Source organism: Pteropus alecto, unplaced genomic scaffold (genome assembly GCF_000325575.1).
Source record: "Pteropus alecto unplaced genomic scaffold, ASM32557v1 scaffold166, whole genome shotgun sequence".
Lineage (NCBI taxonomy): Eukaryota > Metazoa > Chordata > Mammalia > Chiroptera > Pteropodidae > Pteropus > Pteropus alecto.
In genome coordinates this window covers 899,016-915,667 of record NW_006439757.1, presented here as the reverse complement: position 1 = coordinate 915,667, position 16,652 = coordinate 899,016, and positions in this window count along the sequence as shown.

The following is a 16,652-nucleotide window of genomic DNA, read 5'->3' as shown; positions in this document are numbered from 1 at the left end:
AAAAAAAAAAAAAAAAAAGGTTGAGGATGCAGAGAATTTGCTTACTATGGGATCATGGAAGGCTTGGAAAGGAGGAGCAGAGAGCTATAAAAATGAGACAAAGTCAGAGGATCTTAGATGGTGACCAAGAATAACAAGGAGAGGAGGCATAAAGGATTTATTAGTGGTGAGTTTTCTAAAAGAGTAAGTCACAGCGGTCTCCTGGTGGATGAGGACAGGGACATTCAGGCCCTGAGTCATCCAGGCTCTGGATGGATTCCACTTGCAAGGGAGGCTTAGTCTGCTGGACAAGTAGATTCTGGCCTCACTAGAAGAAGACAGCAGTAGTCAGGACTGATGCCATAGGTTCTTGGTGGGCATCATTATACTATCCTGCAGCGGTGGAATTTAAGGAGATATGGAACCCTATGTATAGGGCTGACTACTTAGAAGTGATAATTTGAGTCCCTCACAGGTGAAGATCAATGGAAAGAAAAGTCAAGTAGACAGTTAAACCATGGGACCAAGAATCATAGTTAGAGATACACACATACATTTTTATATTTCTCTTTGAGTGCTGTCAATATTAGCATATAAATGAAAGTTGAAGCTATGGATATAGAGGAAGAAAATGCCATGCAAGATATCATTGACGATGATGATGATGATGATGATGGTAGTGGTGGTGGTAATAATAATAATAATAATAATAATAAACAACTTAGTGAGAACTTCCTCCATACCAGCCACTATTCTGCCACATGACATGTATTAACTCAGGTAGTCATGTAAACAACCCTAAGTGGGTATTAATACTTTTTACATTCTACAAATGATGTCACGAAACTTACATGGTAGTATCAGTATTCAAACCCAGAGCCTATACTCTTAATCCCAATCTTGTACCACCAAAAGAAAAGAAAAAAAGCACTGAAGACATAACCCTACAGAACAATAATTAAGAATGCACTGCAGAGAAAATCAAGAAAGTGTACATGGTCGAGATACATATGTAATGAATCCCAAATATAGTATCGAAAGTTGATTTTAGGATAAGTTCCTGAAGGCATCTTGTTTTCTTGCCTTTAACTTTTTTTATTCTTGTAAGTGGAACATGGGAGAAAAAAATGTATTCAATTTTGTTGGGTTTCAATTAATGGAAGTTTTGTGGTATCTGCTTAGTGGCTTTATATATAAAAGTAACTTTAGCACTGGGAAAATTTCCTCTGGTCTTCCTGCATTCCCACAAGAAATTTTTATTTAAAAAATAATAATCACCATAATAATACTAATTTTTCTTGTTTTTCTTAAGTGAACACCCTGGACTCCAATGGCTAGAGCGGTTACCGAGGAAGGATCGGGGTTAATTTCAGTTCTCCTGGGTTATGACATTGACATGGGACTTGAGAAAAACCTTCATCCAATTTTTTTCCAAATTAAATCAAGAGCATTGATAATTAGTTTCTATCAAAGACATCTAGGGGGAAATGAAAGGAGTGAAAAAGCCATAAGCTGCCTTTACTTCTTCATTAATATTTGCTCCCAAATGCAGGCCAAATAAACCACACTTGCAGTTTTAAATGAGTTGCTTTAAAGCTGATGAATTATTTTTCTCTTTGGATTTATACCACCCGTTGCGGCTAATTATTCCCACTACATTCCCTTCTCTTACTTGAGGTTTTAGTCGAACAAAGAAAACAAAGCAAGGCTCCCTAGAAATTGAATTTCGTTTTGCTTTAAAATTTTCTTTCACCACATATGCAATCCCACTTTGAATACTGAGGGAATTATTCTCACGATCAAAACTCCTCCTGGTTCTAAGTAGTAGTATGTGAGGTCAGCTGATTTTGTGGCTTTGAGAATCCCTTGAACAGAAACACGACTTAGGGGACAGAAGCCTGTAGTGGCTGCAACAGCAAATTCCACCATCCCCACCACCATACTAGTTTCCCTTGGATGAAGCTTTCTTTCGCTCTGCTGTGCCTCAGTTTGTTCATCTGTAAAATAAAGATAAGAACGGTGTGATAGAGCTAGCAGGACACCCAAATTCGTGCCTCCTTTGTTGACATGCTGAGTCCTTGCTGGGAAACTACATTTCCCCATTCCCCATGTATCCAAGTAGAGCCATAGGACTAGTTGTCACTAACAGAAAGTCGATGGAGTTGTGTGGGTGTAGGCTTTTAGGGAGCGTGCATATACTCTCATTTCTGACAAAGAGAGATTAACAGGGACTAGACTTACCCTCATGCCTGAAAGAACTAGAACACCAGACAATATATGTGAAGCAATGGTTCTCAAGACACAGGACATCAGAAAACAAAGGGCAATAAACTTCAATGATGGAAAACAAATGAGGTGAGCCCAATGATTGCCCAAATGTATTTCCTGGAGAAAGCTTCTGGTCTGCAGCACAGGGAGAGGGATCCAGGCAAGCCCTTCAGTCTCTCTGAATTGAAGGAATAGAGCTGGTGGTCTGGGGAAATCGAAGCAGCTAGAATTCACAGGCTAGATCCTGGCGCGGAGAAAGAGAGGGAGGGAGAGAGAGAGAGAGAGAGAGAGAGAGAGAGAGAGAGAGAGAGAGAGAGAGAGCGCGCTGCACAGAGAGAGAACTCGAGCTCTGTAGAGGGTCTCCACTGAATACTCAGTTGAATATTACTCACCACATGTGTGTGTGAGTAAACTACCTGAGACAGGAAAAGAGGCACATGAAAGGATTAGTGGCAATAATGGCCAGAGCACACATAGGGGCAGGAATGGCGACTGTTCCAAACAGCCAGAGTGGAAAATCTCAGGGTGCTAAAAAAGGGTTTTGCCTGCCTACTGGAGAAAGATTAATCTTAGAGTAAATACTGCTCTTGTCTCACCTAAAAGGGCTAAAAGAACAAGATCCAAAGGGATCGAACCATTTGTAAGCAACTTAACTACATCCCAGAACAAAGCTCATGGTGATTTGTTAGAATACAAACATATCCAGCACCAAATATGTAAAATTTACAATGATCGGCATACAAAAAAAAATTTTGTATATTGCCAGGCATACGAAGAAGAAATATATAGCCCATAATGAGAAGAAAATATTAATTGGAACTGCCCCAGAAATGACGTAGATAACATCAGCAGAAAAGGACATGGAAAGTTTTTGTTCTAACTGTATTCCACATACTCAGGATGCAACAGGAAAGACAGAACAAGCTAAATAGAGACAAAGATCTTTTAAAAGAACCAAAGCGAGAAAGTTATTAGAACAAATACAAAACTACTACAATTAATAAGTGATTTTTGGCAAGGTTTCAGGATAAAATATTAATATACAAAAATGAATTTTATGTCTATATAATAGCAAAGAACAATCGTAAAATAAAATTTAAAACAGTACCATTTATAATAGCAACAAAAAAAATATGAAATATTTAGGGATAAATCTAACAAAAGCTTTGCAAGATTTATACACTGAGAACAGCTCTCAGAAGATACTCTATGATCAGCTCAGTCAACAGAAAGCATCTTTCCTGGATAAACTCTCTCTCTCTCAGCTTCCTCATGGCCCCCTACAGGTACCACCCCTCTTTCCAAGAAGGGAAAGATCTTTAAGTTTGCAAAGCCAAAGTTCCACTGAACGGGTCTTCCTGCAACCAAGAAATATTTGTCCTCAAGTTCCTCAAAACACCATCTTTTAAATGCATTTTATTCCCAAAGTTTCCAAGGACTAAATTTTTGGCAGGGTTCAAGTTCACAGTATCTGTAGTCCTTTCCCAACTGACACCCCAGCAGTTCATGCAAGAGGGGACTATTTCTAAGCCAGAAAGCTTAAGCTGGGAATCTGGCCACCTACAGCAAACCCCAGGGATCTCAGCCTGTATCTCATTATAGGACATACACACATATATCTAGTATAACACGATATACACATATTACAGATAATATATATCATAACATACTACGTACTGTGTTCACCGACTAAACAGACCATGCCTATGAATGGCTGCCCCTGCCAGTCTCCCTGTGCCCTCAACACTTCTCTCCAGAGTCTCTGTTCCTGACAGGGAGACAAGGATCCTTCTGTAAGCAGATACCGGAGGAACTTAATTGATTAAAGGGAAAAGTAAAGCTATACAATTTGAGTGAAAGCATTTATACATCTCTAAGCACATCAATACTAGAGGAGTGCAGTGATGATGTGCATCCCACATTGCAAAAGAGTTTCTGGAGGAAAATTCATTTCGTGTTCTCAACGAATAACTTGGAACACAATGTTTTGTTCCTTCATACATGCTTATAATAAACTGTGTCCTGTAACATCCCCCAAAACGTGTTTTCTCTCTAAACTTTCTTGTGAAATAAACAGCAGGAAAATTGCTAGCTCCATTTTACAGGTGACAAAATTGGAAGCTAGAGTGTAAATAAAACAAATTCATCTGAGGTCCAGAGCAGACATTCCTTTTACCAAGCAAGACTGCTCGCCAGCACAAACCAATCTCCCAGAAACATAAGAATCGAAAAAAGAGGAAGGAAAGAAAAGTGAACCTTGCCCCAAAGACAGTATTTTATCACCATAGTTCAGCCCTGCAGGCCTACGTGTCTAAACGTTTAGAAGTCTTCTGCTTTTGCCCATTGCAAACAAAGTTACAGCACTATGGCGGGGGAAGGAAAGAAATGCAAACCCCAGAGGGATGTTTTGACTGTGCAATGCTTCTATCAATCAACCAAGAACTTCGTAGGTGGAAATGAAATCTCTACAACCCTAAATTTTCCTGCCTGGCTCCTACCCCTGCCAGCTCCAGGGAGAGGCCACCATGTTCTCTAGATGTGTTCCCTCAAATGTTCTCTCACTGGCCAACGTTTAGTTAGAGCTCCAAAAGAAACCATTACTTCCACTCTCTTCCAGACCATTCGCTCATGATAATGCATCCCAGGCGTTGCGTTTCAGACCTATATTTACGTGGCTATGCAGGCTATTTCCAGGCCCAGATATTACCAGTGAACGCGGTGACATTAATATGAGTAAATGCAGGAAAAGGGATGAAATAAAACATATCCTATTGAAGGAAATGAGAGCTCCTTAAGAAAGGAAAACACACATAGGAAAAGACGTGGGCATATCAGAATACAAATAGGGCGCTTGGGAATAGTGGATTCCACAGGCATGATGTTATTGAAGTATTTGATACTAGAGTAAGCACCTGCAGATATGAATTATATCCTTGTTCAAGCCACTAACATTAGAGTACTGACATCTCAGGAAGCGCTTATGTTATATTTCAAATCCCCCTGCCCGCTGCACAAATATCCAATAAATCAATCAGTGATAAAGGACACTAGCTAAAAGGCTTAAAATGCTGAACAAGCCACCTCTCCCTCCTCAGAGAGGCTGCCACCCCTAATTTATTGGGGACTTCCCTAGTCACTCACACCTCAGCCTCCGGACACAGGGAGGGAGAAATGGGCTGTTAACACCTTCAGCGCTGGATTGGAGGGGAGAGTAATAGGCCGGATACCTGAGGTGGGCGTCAGTTTGGAGAGGGCAGACGGAGTTCCCTAATGTCTCTAAGGAATTAACTTCTCCCCCAAGTCCACCCCACCCCCTGAACTTAGTTGTCACTTTTCTCCTTGTGGTGAGACTTGGGGTTGTGGGTCATGCTCATTTTATTCGATTGTTGTGCCTTTTATATGTTCAAGGCAGGTTTTCTAATACTAATCATTTTATGAGCACAAAATCAAAGGCATAATAGAAATTTTAGATACTTTCCTAAGGACATAAGGAAAGAGACAACATGAAATCTCTAGTCAAATAGGACAGGTGATTAAAATATTGTGGTACATTAAAAAAAGATCAAAAAGAAACGTGTCAACACTCTAATAATGGTTATCTTTGGGTGGAAGAATTTGGGGAGGTTTTCTTTTCCCTTTCCTACATTTTCCAAATATTCTATAATACTAGTGTGATGGTTAATTTTACGTGTCAATATGACTGAGCCATGGAGCGGCCAGATATTTGGTGAAATATTATTCTGGGTGTTTCTGTGAGGGTGTTTCTGGATGAGATTAATATTTGAATCAGTAGACCAAGTAAAGCAGATTGCCCTCCCCAATGTAGGTGGGCCTCATCCAATCAGTTGAAGACCTGAATAGAATAACAAGGCTGAGTAAGAGAGAGCCTCTCCGGATAACTGTTCAAGCTGGGACATCAGTCTTCTCCTGCCTTCAGACACAGACTTGGATCTAACTACACCATCAGCTCTCCTGGGTCTTTGGCTTGCCAACTACAGATCTTGGGCCTCCTTGGTCTCCAGAAGTGCATGAGCCAATTCCTTAATATATCCTATTAGTTCTGTTTCCCTCGAGAACTCTAATACAACTAGTTTTGCGTTTATACTTTTACTATCTTCTACAATATTATTTCTAATTAGAAAATAATTTTTAAAATTTATCTATTGGGAGATGTGTGTCACCTCCTCAAAGCCCCAACACCATGTTCCTGCCACTCAATACAACCCTGGACTGGGTTCCTTTCTTCTGGAAGGTGCCACTCAAAAGGAGGACTCACTCAGAACTAAGGTCAGTGACATCATCTCCCTCTCCATCCCCAGGATGTACCCTGGTAGGGCCCTAAGCAGGATTTTTTAGAAGTAGGAGGGAAATTGCTGACTTGGTATGACGGTTAATTTTACATGTTAACTTGATTGGACCATAGGGTGCCCAGCTATTTGGTCTAGCATTATTCTGGGTGTATCTGTGAGGGTGTTTCTGGATGAGATTAATATTTGAATCAGTAGACCAAGTAAAGCAGATTGCCCTCCCCAATGTAGGTGGGCCTCATCCAATCAGTTGAAGACCTGAATAGAATAACAAGGCTGAGTAAGAGAGAGCCTCTCCGGATAACTGTTCAAGCTGGGACATCAGTCTTCTCCTGCCTTCAGACACAGACTTGGATCTAACTACACCATCAGCTCTCCTGGGTCTTTGGCTTGCCAACTACAGATCTTGGGCCTCCTTGGTCTCCAGAAGTGCATGAGCCAATTCCTTAATATATCCTATTAGTTCTGTTTCCCTCGAGAACTCTAATACAACTAGTTTTGCGTTTATACTTTTACTATCTTCTACAATATTATTTCTAATTAGAAAATAATTTTTAAAATTTATCTATGCAAATTTAAGAAGAACTATGTACTTATGCAAAGGCAGCCTAACAGAATTAATCCCACGGAGAGCATTAGTGTTTCATTTCAGGTTTAATTTTGATATTTATTCTTACCATATAAACCTTAAAGCACCTAGAAAGTATTAACATCAATATTATTTATGTAACATTACTCAAAGCCTTTACTGGTTTTGAAAGTGTAGGGTTTTTTCGTTCGTTTAACATTTTGCATTGGAAATTAAATCAGTTTAATTTATATACCAACAATACTCTTCAGTGATTTTCAAATCAATAACAGCAAAAGTCTTAGATTTGTTCTTAAAACACATGGCATTCAACAAAAATTTCTTTAACCTTGCCCAGTCATAGGCTCAATTAATAATAAACGTCTTTTAAAAATTTACCAAGTGCTGTATTAATTATTATCTCATTTAGTCCTCACAATAACCCCATGTTTGTGGTACCTCAGTCTCATTTTACAGTGGAGGAAAGCATGGATGGTAGAGGTACAGGGATCACTGAAGGTGACATGGGCTAGCAGGTCGAAGAGCTGGGGCTTGAACCCAGGCCCTCTCATTTAAATTTTATCCTCTTCCCTATGGAGTGTGACACCGTCCCCTGCTTGAAGAGTTTGCTGTCAAGAGAAGATGGATACGTAGGAAACGACATAAGAGGATACAATCAAGCATTAAATCTGAGTGGTATTTTCATCAAATTTCACCCATTATTGCAAGTTTCGCCTGACTTGCTTCCATTTCAAAAACTGAAGTTCAACGCTGGCAAAGAATTCACCCCCATAGTTAGTGGCAGCTCCAGAAAAAGAAGCCTGGAAGGATAGTTTGTATTCCAAATGAGGCATAAACATAGACCTAGCTACAGCCCAAGCAGCAATGTTTTGAGGAGGCCCAAGTGAAGGCAGCCTTCCCCTCTGCCCAGATGTTCAGAAATAATAGAATATAATGATTCAGAGGGGAAAAAGCTTTTGATTGTTGACTTTTTATTAAGCTTTTACAAAATCAGTGATTCTCTTCAGGGTCCTCAAAATCATTGATTTCTTCTACATAGAATGCCAAGAACCGGATGTTCTTTAATAATTAATGTCTTCCTTCAGATGATCCAGAATAAGGCTGGGGGTGGGGGGAGTGGATAGGAGGGTGTGGGAAGAGTAAGGGAAAAACAGGAAGGGAGAAAGGAGCAGAGAAAAGAAAATAATACAGGAAAAACATTAGTTTTTGCCTCACTTGTTTATTGTTATAATTAGCCACCATTTTTGAGAATTTCCTAAAGGCTAGGGCCTAAACAAGGTGTTTCGCTTACATTAAGTCTCATAAAAGCACTTAAAATGTAGAATTGCCATCATTTTAAACAACAAATTTGAAATTAACCTGCTCAGGGTCATACAGCTAAGTAGAGGAGCTGGAATCCAAATCCAGGTCAATCTGACTCTAGAGACCTGAGTTTTCAACCTCCAGAGAGTACTGTTTCCCGGTTTCCAAGCTCTATAGGCAGGGATCCCAGAGATTCCCAGACATACTCTCTCTCAACTTGGCCAAACAATGCCTAACCAGTGGGTCCCAAGCCCCTTGGAGTTCTTCATCTATCAAAGTGCGTGGTCTGTGAATCACGATTCTTTTCCCATTGAATTTTTATGCAACTAAGAGCCTGGACTGCTGATTAAAAGACAAGATTTTATTGAAGCAGAATTAATGCTGGTATCGAAAAGGTCCCACCAGAATTCCTCATACTAAAAATCTCTAAAGGACACATCACCCCAATGAATATCGCTGTTTTCCATGTTTAGGCATAAGAAGACTGAGCCAGACCAATGAGCTGCACTTAGCTGGGAAATGACAGAACGAACGGACAGCTCTTGTTTGCTCCTAGAGTCTCTGACCAGAGCCAAAGGTATGCTGATAGATGACATCTCCAGTCTCTCAAGTCTTAACCACCCCGAATGTTAACAATGTGGTCAGCACTCCTGGGAAAATAAACCTTCATTTCAAAAATAAACCTGACTAAAGGTATCTCTGCACATAAAAGGACTGATTTCTAGCCAGAAACAAAACTGTGCAAGAGGATTACGATCATTTTGAAATAAAGTTCTTGAGAGCTAATCAGAATTAGAAAGAACTGTGAAAACAAAACCACTATTATAGTTCAGGCCACAGAAGCATGTGACGGTTTAGAGATTAGCACACATTGACAGAGGGGCCCAAAAGAGTCGCTTCTTGTTTTATAACAGAATGAGATCAACAATCATTTTTATTGAGTGTTGTTTTGGATGGAACACAGGGTTTAGAGTCCTAAGACCTGGGTTTGAATCCTACCTCGTTCTCCCACTTACTAAGGTCCTTTGGACAATTTATTAACTACCTTGAGTCTTAGTAACTAACTAGGCAATCTGCTAACTCCTTGTGTCTCCTTAGTTCATCTGATCTGTGAAATGTTAATATCTGCTTCACGATGCTGTTAAGAGAATTCAATGGAATATTTTTCAGAGCATCCAGGACTATGCCTGGCGCATAATATGTGCTCAGTAAAAGTTGGTTGGCTCATGATCTGAATGAGGCAGAGAAACACTGTGGAACTGCTTCATGTCTGAGCCTTGCCATTAGAAGCTGTGTGACCTTGGGCAAGTTATTCCAACTCCTTAGCTCTCAGTTTCCCATCTGCAAGGTGAGAAGGTTGGAAAAAATAGTCCCTGAATTTTTCATCTCTGTCATCTGTGATTTTAGCAAATTCTTTTTATACAGTGGGATATCAAAAGTCTTCCAAACTATAGTACAAAATAATTATCCTGAAATTTTATGGTTGACATTTTACAGTGTCAATGTCTACGGCGGCGAGCATGTTACAGGTAAAATGGAGTCATTAAGAAGTATAATATTAATAAAAATGTTTTTTCTTGGATTCCCTTGGCAGAAGCTATTGGGTAAAGTGGGTTTGCTCCCCAAACTGGAGGCGAACTCCTTTTGAAGGGAGCTTCCAGTTTCATCAGCAAATTTCTTGGTACCACTTTTTGAGCTAGAGCAAGGAGCCAGGGGCCCCCTTAATCAGTCTCTCAACTTAAAGCTATGATGCCAACGAAATTTATGCTCGACTCACTCTCTGGTAATTAATTATCATTTAATAAGCATTTCTCTTGGCACTTGCTACCCCAAGACTTCAATGCAGGACCTGAGCCAGTTCCCCTTCCTGGACCTCAGGACAGAAATGGCAACAGCTGCCCACAGCTCAGATAGATTTCTTCCTGGGCTTGAGGTGTCCAGCAGGATGGAGGGGTGTCTGTGTAACTCGAACTACCCCAGAACTGATTTAGGATGGGCAAGACCCCCTGATGGAAACTCTGTTCGTTCGCCAGACTCTGTTGAGAACCTCTGGCGAGCTTCTTTGGTTCTTGGCTAAAATGCGCAACCGACCCCTCACTGCAAAATCAGAAGTGGTTACATTTCGGGTGGTGAAAATATCCATGTATTTGATTTCCATGGCTAGGAAAACACTACAGCAAGGCTAAGAGTTTTTAATAAAATGATATCAAATTTTAACAAAAGCTAGTGCATTCGGTACAGGATCACACAACCAATCACCTTGCTGGGTACACACACCCCTCCCTCACAACAGTTTGATACAGAAAAATCTAAACTAGTAGTGAGGAATGTCGTATGCTGTGCAAAGGTGAAATTTATGCAGCAATGGGACTGATTTCCTTTGGAAGCTCTGGGCTAGGAGCATGACCGGACTACAAGTGGAAGATGCTCCCAAAATGGAGCGAAAGGGCCATCATGGCTGAAATTATGAAAGGGAGGGCAGCAGCTTTCCAACAAAGGTGACATAGCAAGTCTATCATAGACGATGGTCTCCTCCCTGAGTAACTGTTCTCCAATTCACAACCCCAAAGCTTTGCTTCTCTAGTTACAGAATTTCCACCGGAGAATGGACTTGCGATTAGAACAGACTCCCGATTCCAGCTCTGCCCCTTGCTAGCTATGTGATCGTGACCAAGTCACATTAACCTCTTACAAGTTTCAGCTTCCTAATCTGTAATACGGGCATAGTAATGAGATCACATAAAATGAGAGCACATGGGAAAACGCGTACTAGAGTGATTACGGTAGATAATCCATACATGGAAGTACTTTTCTTTTCTGTGACCCTTTGTCCAAGGAAATGGGCTTCTATAATAAGAAACCAGAAGGATGTTGAGCTGATGAAAACAAGAGGCACCCCATCTCTATTATTTGATTTTCCCAGCAGCCGCACAAAGTAGGTAGTTAGTTAATATTCTCATTTTACAGACAAGGTAACTGAGACTAACAGACTTCTGTTGTTTTCTAAGCACTCTATTTTTACAAATTTTGAGATAATTATGAAATCACAGGAAGTTGCAAAAATAGTACAGGCGCCATGTATCCGTTACTCAGCTTTCGCCGTGCTTTCGTCGTACCTGACCACGGACCCACGGAGCATCCGGACATGTCCTCAGGTGCACATCTCGAAGCGGGGTTGAAACCCAAAGCTGACAGTCAGAGGCATGGGTGGGCCCACTGCAGGGCTTTTACTGGGATAAAGGAATAGCGGATTGATTTCAGTGCCCTGGGGAGCCTGTCCTAATGTTCTAAGTGGCGACTTATGAGACAATAAGGCGCACTGACATGGTTAGAATGCTTCTGTCTCAGAAAAGGAAAACGGCCCTACAGACCCACTTGTTAGTGATCCCACCAACTCAGTACACGGGCCTTTAATGTGCTAACTAGGCTGCGGACACCGACGGGCTTCCAGTTGGTGATGAAAGGCTTGCTATTTTATTACTAGTCCCTCCGGTTTATCAGCTCTTCCCTCCACTCTGCTTACCATTCCAAGTTAGGACTCTCTGAAGCCAGCAGATTTACATGGCCAGTTCTACCCAACCCCTTCCCTGCTCCGACTGTGAACTTGGAAAAGAAAATCGCTCCCACGTTTCTTACTGCACTATTTATCGGATGGGAGTTATTTCATCAATCATTAACATCCTTCTCAGAGAACCGGGTTCCCAGGAAAGAGGAAACTCGATCCTTTTCTTCAGCCCGGATATTGCTTGCAAGGCCACGCTACCCTCACAACCGGGTGATGCCTCTCAAATCCTCCGCCAGTGCGGCCCGTCTTTTCTGTTTGCCATGTTGCCCCAGGGGCCAAAAACCCCTTAAGAGAAATTAAAGGTATCGAGCAGCTCCCCCCACTCCAGCTGTCCCCCTTCTTCTCGCTGACCACTGGGAGACAACACTTACACATCGAAAGGCCACCCTTTCGTGGCTGCTGCCTCCTAACCCGGTCCAGGGTCTGGTGGCACACCATGCTTCCTGAAATTGAGGAAGTCTGGGCAACGGCAAAAACAAAGAATACTTGTATTCCTTAAAAAAATAAAGGAGAAATGTTCTCTGACCCCCACTACAACAAAACCCTTTATAGAAAAAAGCACCCTGCTCAGCTGCAATAAGGTGAAAGGTTAAATGTGGACAGAGCAGTAATATATAAGCAGTTTCTTAGTTTTCTGGTGGGAATACTTAACAACTTAAGTATGTTTCCCCAGGAGGTAATCTATTATATTTTGTCCAATTTCTTCCTCCAAGAACTGAATCAATTTATGATGTAATGCCCAGGGGAGAACAATCTTCTGGAAACAGAGTATCTTTCTGGGGACAAGGTTGAGGAAAACATCTTAATATTGTTACAGCTTTGGCCTGGCGAGTAATAGCTCTTCCCTCGTGGAGATGGCAGAGCATGAGCTGGGAAGGCAGTGAGATGTCAAAAGGACGCATACCTCCCAAGTGCTCGGGATATGCCTAGAATGGTTTACCTCTCTTGGAGAAATGCAGGATATAAATCCATTCAGACGTTTATAGGGCAGCTGCAGGACACTGGGCACGTCCTTCGGGGACTGAGTTGACAATGCCACATGTTCCAAGTGTCGGCATCTAAATGCAGACGTGGCCCTGATTTCCAGTTTAAACGGTATTTCTTTGGCCTTCTTTCCTGCTTCCAATCACCTTTACTACCAAAAAAAAAAATTAAGAAAAAAAGGTAAATCAACACTTATCGTTCACTTAGTTTTAAGAAATATATGCAAATTTTGATTCTTTGTGAAAGATTCTGGATGGCTCCAAAACCTCATTGTAGCTATTGATTTCAAGGACTCCTCCAACTAAGAACAGCCAACAAGTATCCAAATGGCCCAACCTCCTCAACCTAGATGCTGGAGGATGGAGGAGGCAGCTGAAGCGAGTGGAATAAACACAGGCCCACCATTAGGCCTCTAATCTTTCCCCAGGCCTCATCATTGCTGACTGCTCTACAGAGAAAATATCACTCCCCTGCCTCTTGTCCATCTTATTTATAAGATGAGAACAATAGTACGTGTTACTATGTACGTCCAGAGATAGGAGAATGCACAATATCTAAGAAGGGTGTTGTATTATAAGTTTAACTATATAAACATATATGTTGTGTGTGGGTTGCAAAAAAAAAAAAAAAAAATGGAGGGTCAAAGCCTAGACTAAGAGTTGTGAGATAAGTAGGTGGGCCTGGGTTACCTACTTAAAGTGAAGCTGGGTTGTTTCTCTGATGGGGAAAAAGGCCATGGTGAGAATTGTTTGGGAGGCTCCAATTTGATTGGGAAAAGTATATCATTTTTAAATCTAAAAATATAAGGAATCTTTCAGCACGTATAGGGTTTTTTAATAAAAATAAAAAGGTAGAACTTAGATAAGCCAATGTCCAATTATTCCTAAACTACCCAATGAAGAATCCCATGCACCCACCACATTTAAATTTGAAGACTAAGAACTTAACAGCAACATTTAAAACAGAAAAATAAGAGCTAGCTTTTTACCAAGAAGTTTGTACTCTGCCCTGCTCCTTCCCTTCTCCACCCCTCTTGAATCTTACACTCGTATTTACCTCTTGACAGCCTGAGAGCCATGGACCTCGGCAGGATCTACCCACCCAGAGAGGGCTATTTCCCTTCACTCAGATACACTACAAAGGACTAAGCACCCACTCCTTAAAATGACTTATGTCCAGAACATGCCAGTCAAGCCGGTGGATGGAATATAGATGGCCTTTACAGTGGTTAGGAAGCACAAATGTGCATTGTTTCTAACTGAAATACAAGACACTGTAAGTGCTTAATCTGTAGTGTTTATAATATCGAAAGTTAATGGCCAATGAAATTATCCATTTGATCAAAGTTAGAATTTTATATTTCAAAGGGAGGACCTAAAACCTGGCTTGGCTACCATATTTTGAGAGGCAGATTGCCTGGCTTAAAAGTGTTTCCAGTATGTCTTGTTTAAAGCACAAACCAAGAGCCTGTTGGTCATAGGTGACCATAAATTTCAAGTTAAAATTGTGACCAATAAAAAATATATTTTGCCAGGGTTATGAAGCACAATGGTGCATTACAAAATGAATTATCGTAATTGTGCAGAGTACTTTCTCCCCATGGCTGCAAAGGGTGGGAATGCTTAAAACCTAACTGGGGGTTGTTGGAGTCAGTAAACAACGTGGACTCATCATCATAAAGGAGTCATTGATACTCGCTAGGGTGGATTCTTTGGGGGCCATAGAGGGCTACCGTCAAGGGGGTTTCATTGCATGCTTGCCGGGTCTGATGTTCCTAGAATTCTCAGATTCTTAGTGGTCTTTATAAATGTTTAAATACTTAAAGTCAAGCATTTATCACTCTTCTGGGACCTCTATAGAATTTATTTACATTTGGAGTTACTATTATCGGAGAGAAGTTCTTTTAAAAAATATCAGCAAAAATAAAGCAGTGTATTTAAAAGTATTACCACAATTGCAATTCCTTAAGACGAGTATCTAATAATGTTTTTTAAAAACTGCCACCTGCAAGTTGTAAATATGTGTATTAATTTTTCCCCACAGTATTTGCTTTGGCTGTGATCTAATATGTGAATATCCTAATATTCAGTTGAACAAGGGCTAAAAATTGTCAAACCAAATTCTTGTTTGAGAGCTGAGCTCTAACTACTGCCAGTTTGAGAGAAACACATATCCAGGTTTAGGGAATATGTTTTGTTTGTTTTGGCCATGACATAGGGTAGAACAGTTTCCATCCCATTCGAATGCATTCAAGAGAGTTTGAAATATTGCACAATAAAAGTCATTCATTATATCTGTCTCCCTTCCCTTCCAAAAACAAAAATGGCTGCCCAGTTCCAAATCTACACAGGGGGCAGGAAGAAGGGAGTCACAGGGTCACTGGAAATCACCCAAGACTAACACAGGTTTTTCAGGTTTGAGTTAAGGAATACTTCTGAAATCTTCATTCCCAACGTATACTTAAAACAAAAAAAGACTGGTCATGTTGGGTTATTTCTCTGTTATGAAAGATTAGAAAACAAACACGTTGTACGTGTTCACATGTTAGGCATAAAATCATACACTTTACATCCAAGCGCCTGGCATCAGAACTAAACTGACGTGAACCGAAAAATCCTTTTACTCACTTTCTCTATGAAGTTTCAACTGTTTGACACCAATTTTACACAGAAAAACAATAATTTCACTGTTTAGCCCATACATTTGGAAAAGCCTATTTTTGTAAGCACCTGACCCTACTTAGCAGTTATATGATGGGCCTCCATAGAGAAAAAAAAATGACGTTTACTTCATTTTTACCCTTAAGTACCCAGAATATCAGAGCAGTGGAAATGCTGGTTGCTTTTAAATGGCAAAAATATAAACACCACTAGCATATTACTACATTTAACCTTATAAAACACTACCAAAGTAGAAGAAATATTTTTAAAAAGTCAATTTTAAGTGGGGGAATAAAGCCATGAGAATAAAAATTTACTAGATGTAAACAGATGTTATCTTTATATTTCAGAGTTTTAAAATTCACATACAAATACACCCAGGAATTTAGAACTTAAAAAATTATATAATTTAAATTTTCTTACATCTAAATCCAAAATTCCAGCAGTCTACACCCCTGCAGGCAACTTTTCTCATAGAGAATATAAATTAAACCATTTAAACAATGTGCGTGCCGTGGATAAATGGGAAAAAGGAAGACTTGCGAAAGGTTGCTTTTCACTAGAAAGTTCAGAAATCTCAACCTAACCCCTAGAAAATGCAAACTTGTATTTTTCTTTAATGTGCATGCTTATTTATTTTCCCTTTTCATATGTGACAAAGAAGCAGTTCCAGAAAATTCTTGCTTCCCAATATCCTGAAATTCTCTAAAATCATTCTAATAAATCTTAAAATTAAGGTCACAACGGGCTAAGTATAATCTTGGTTGAAGATGTGGGACAGAAGTACATATCAGGAGAATGGCTGTAATTACTCATCTTCTCACTAAAGCTATCGTGTTACTTGTAGTCTGTACCACAATTTTACAAAAAGCAGAAAGCATCAAAGAAATGTACAAAAATGAACACATCAGCACAAGATTAGGCAAACTTGAAATAGTTAGGCCATAGTACATTAGCAATTTGTCCATTCTAGAGCCAAGTCACGGCTATGAAATAAT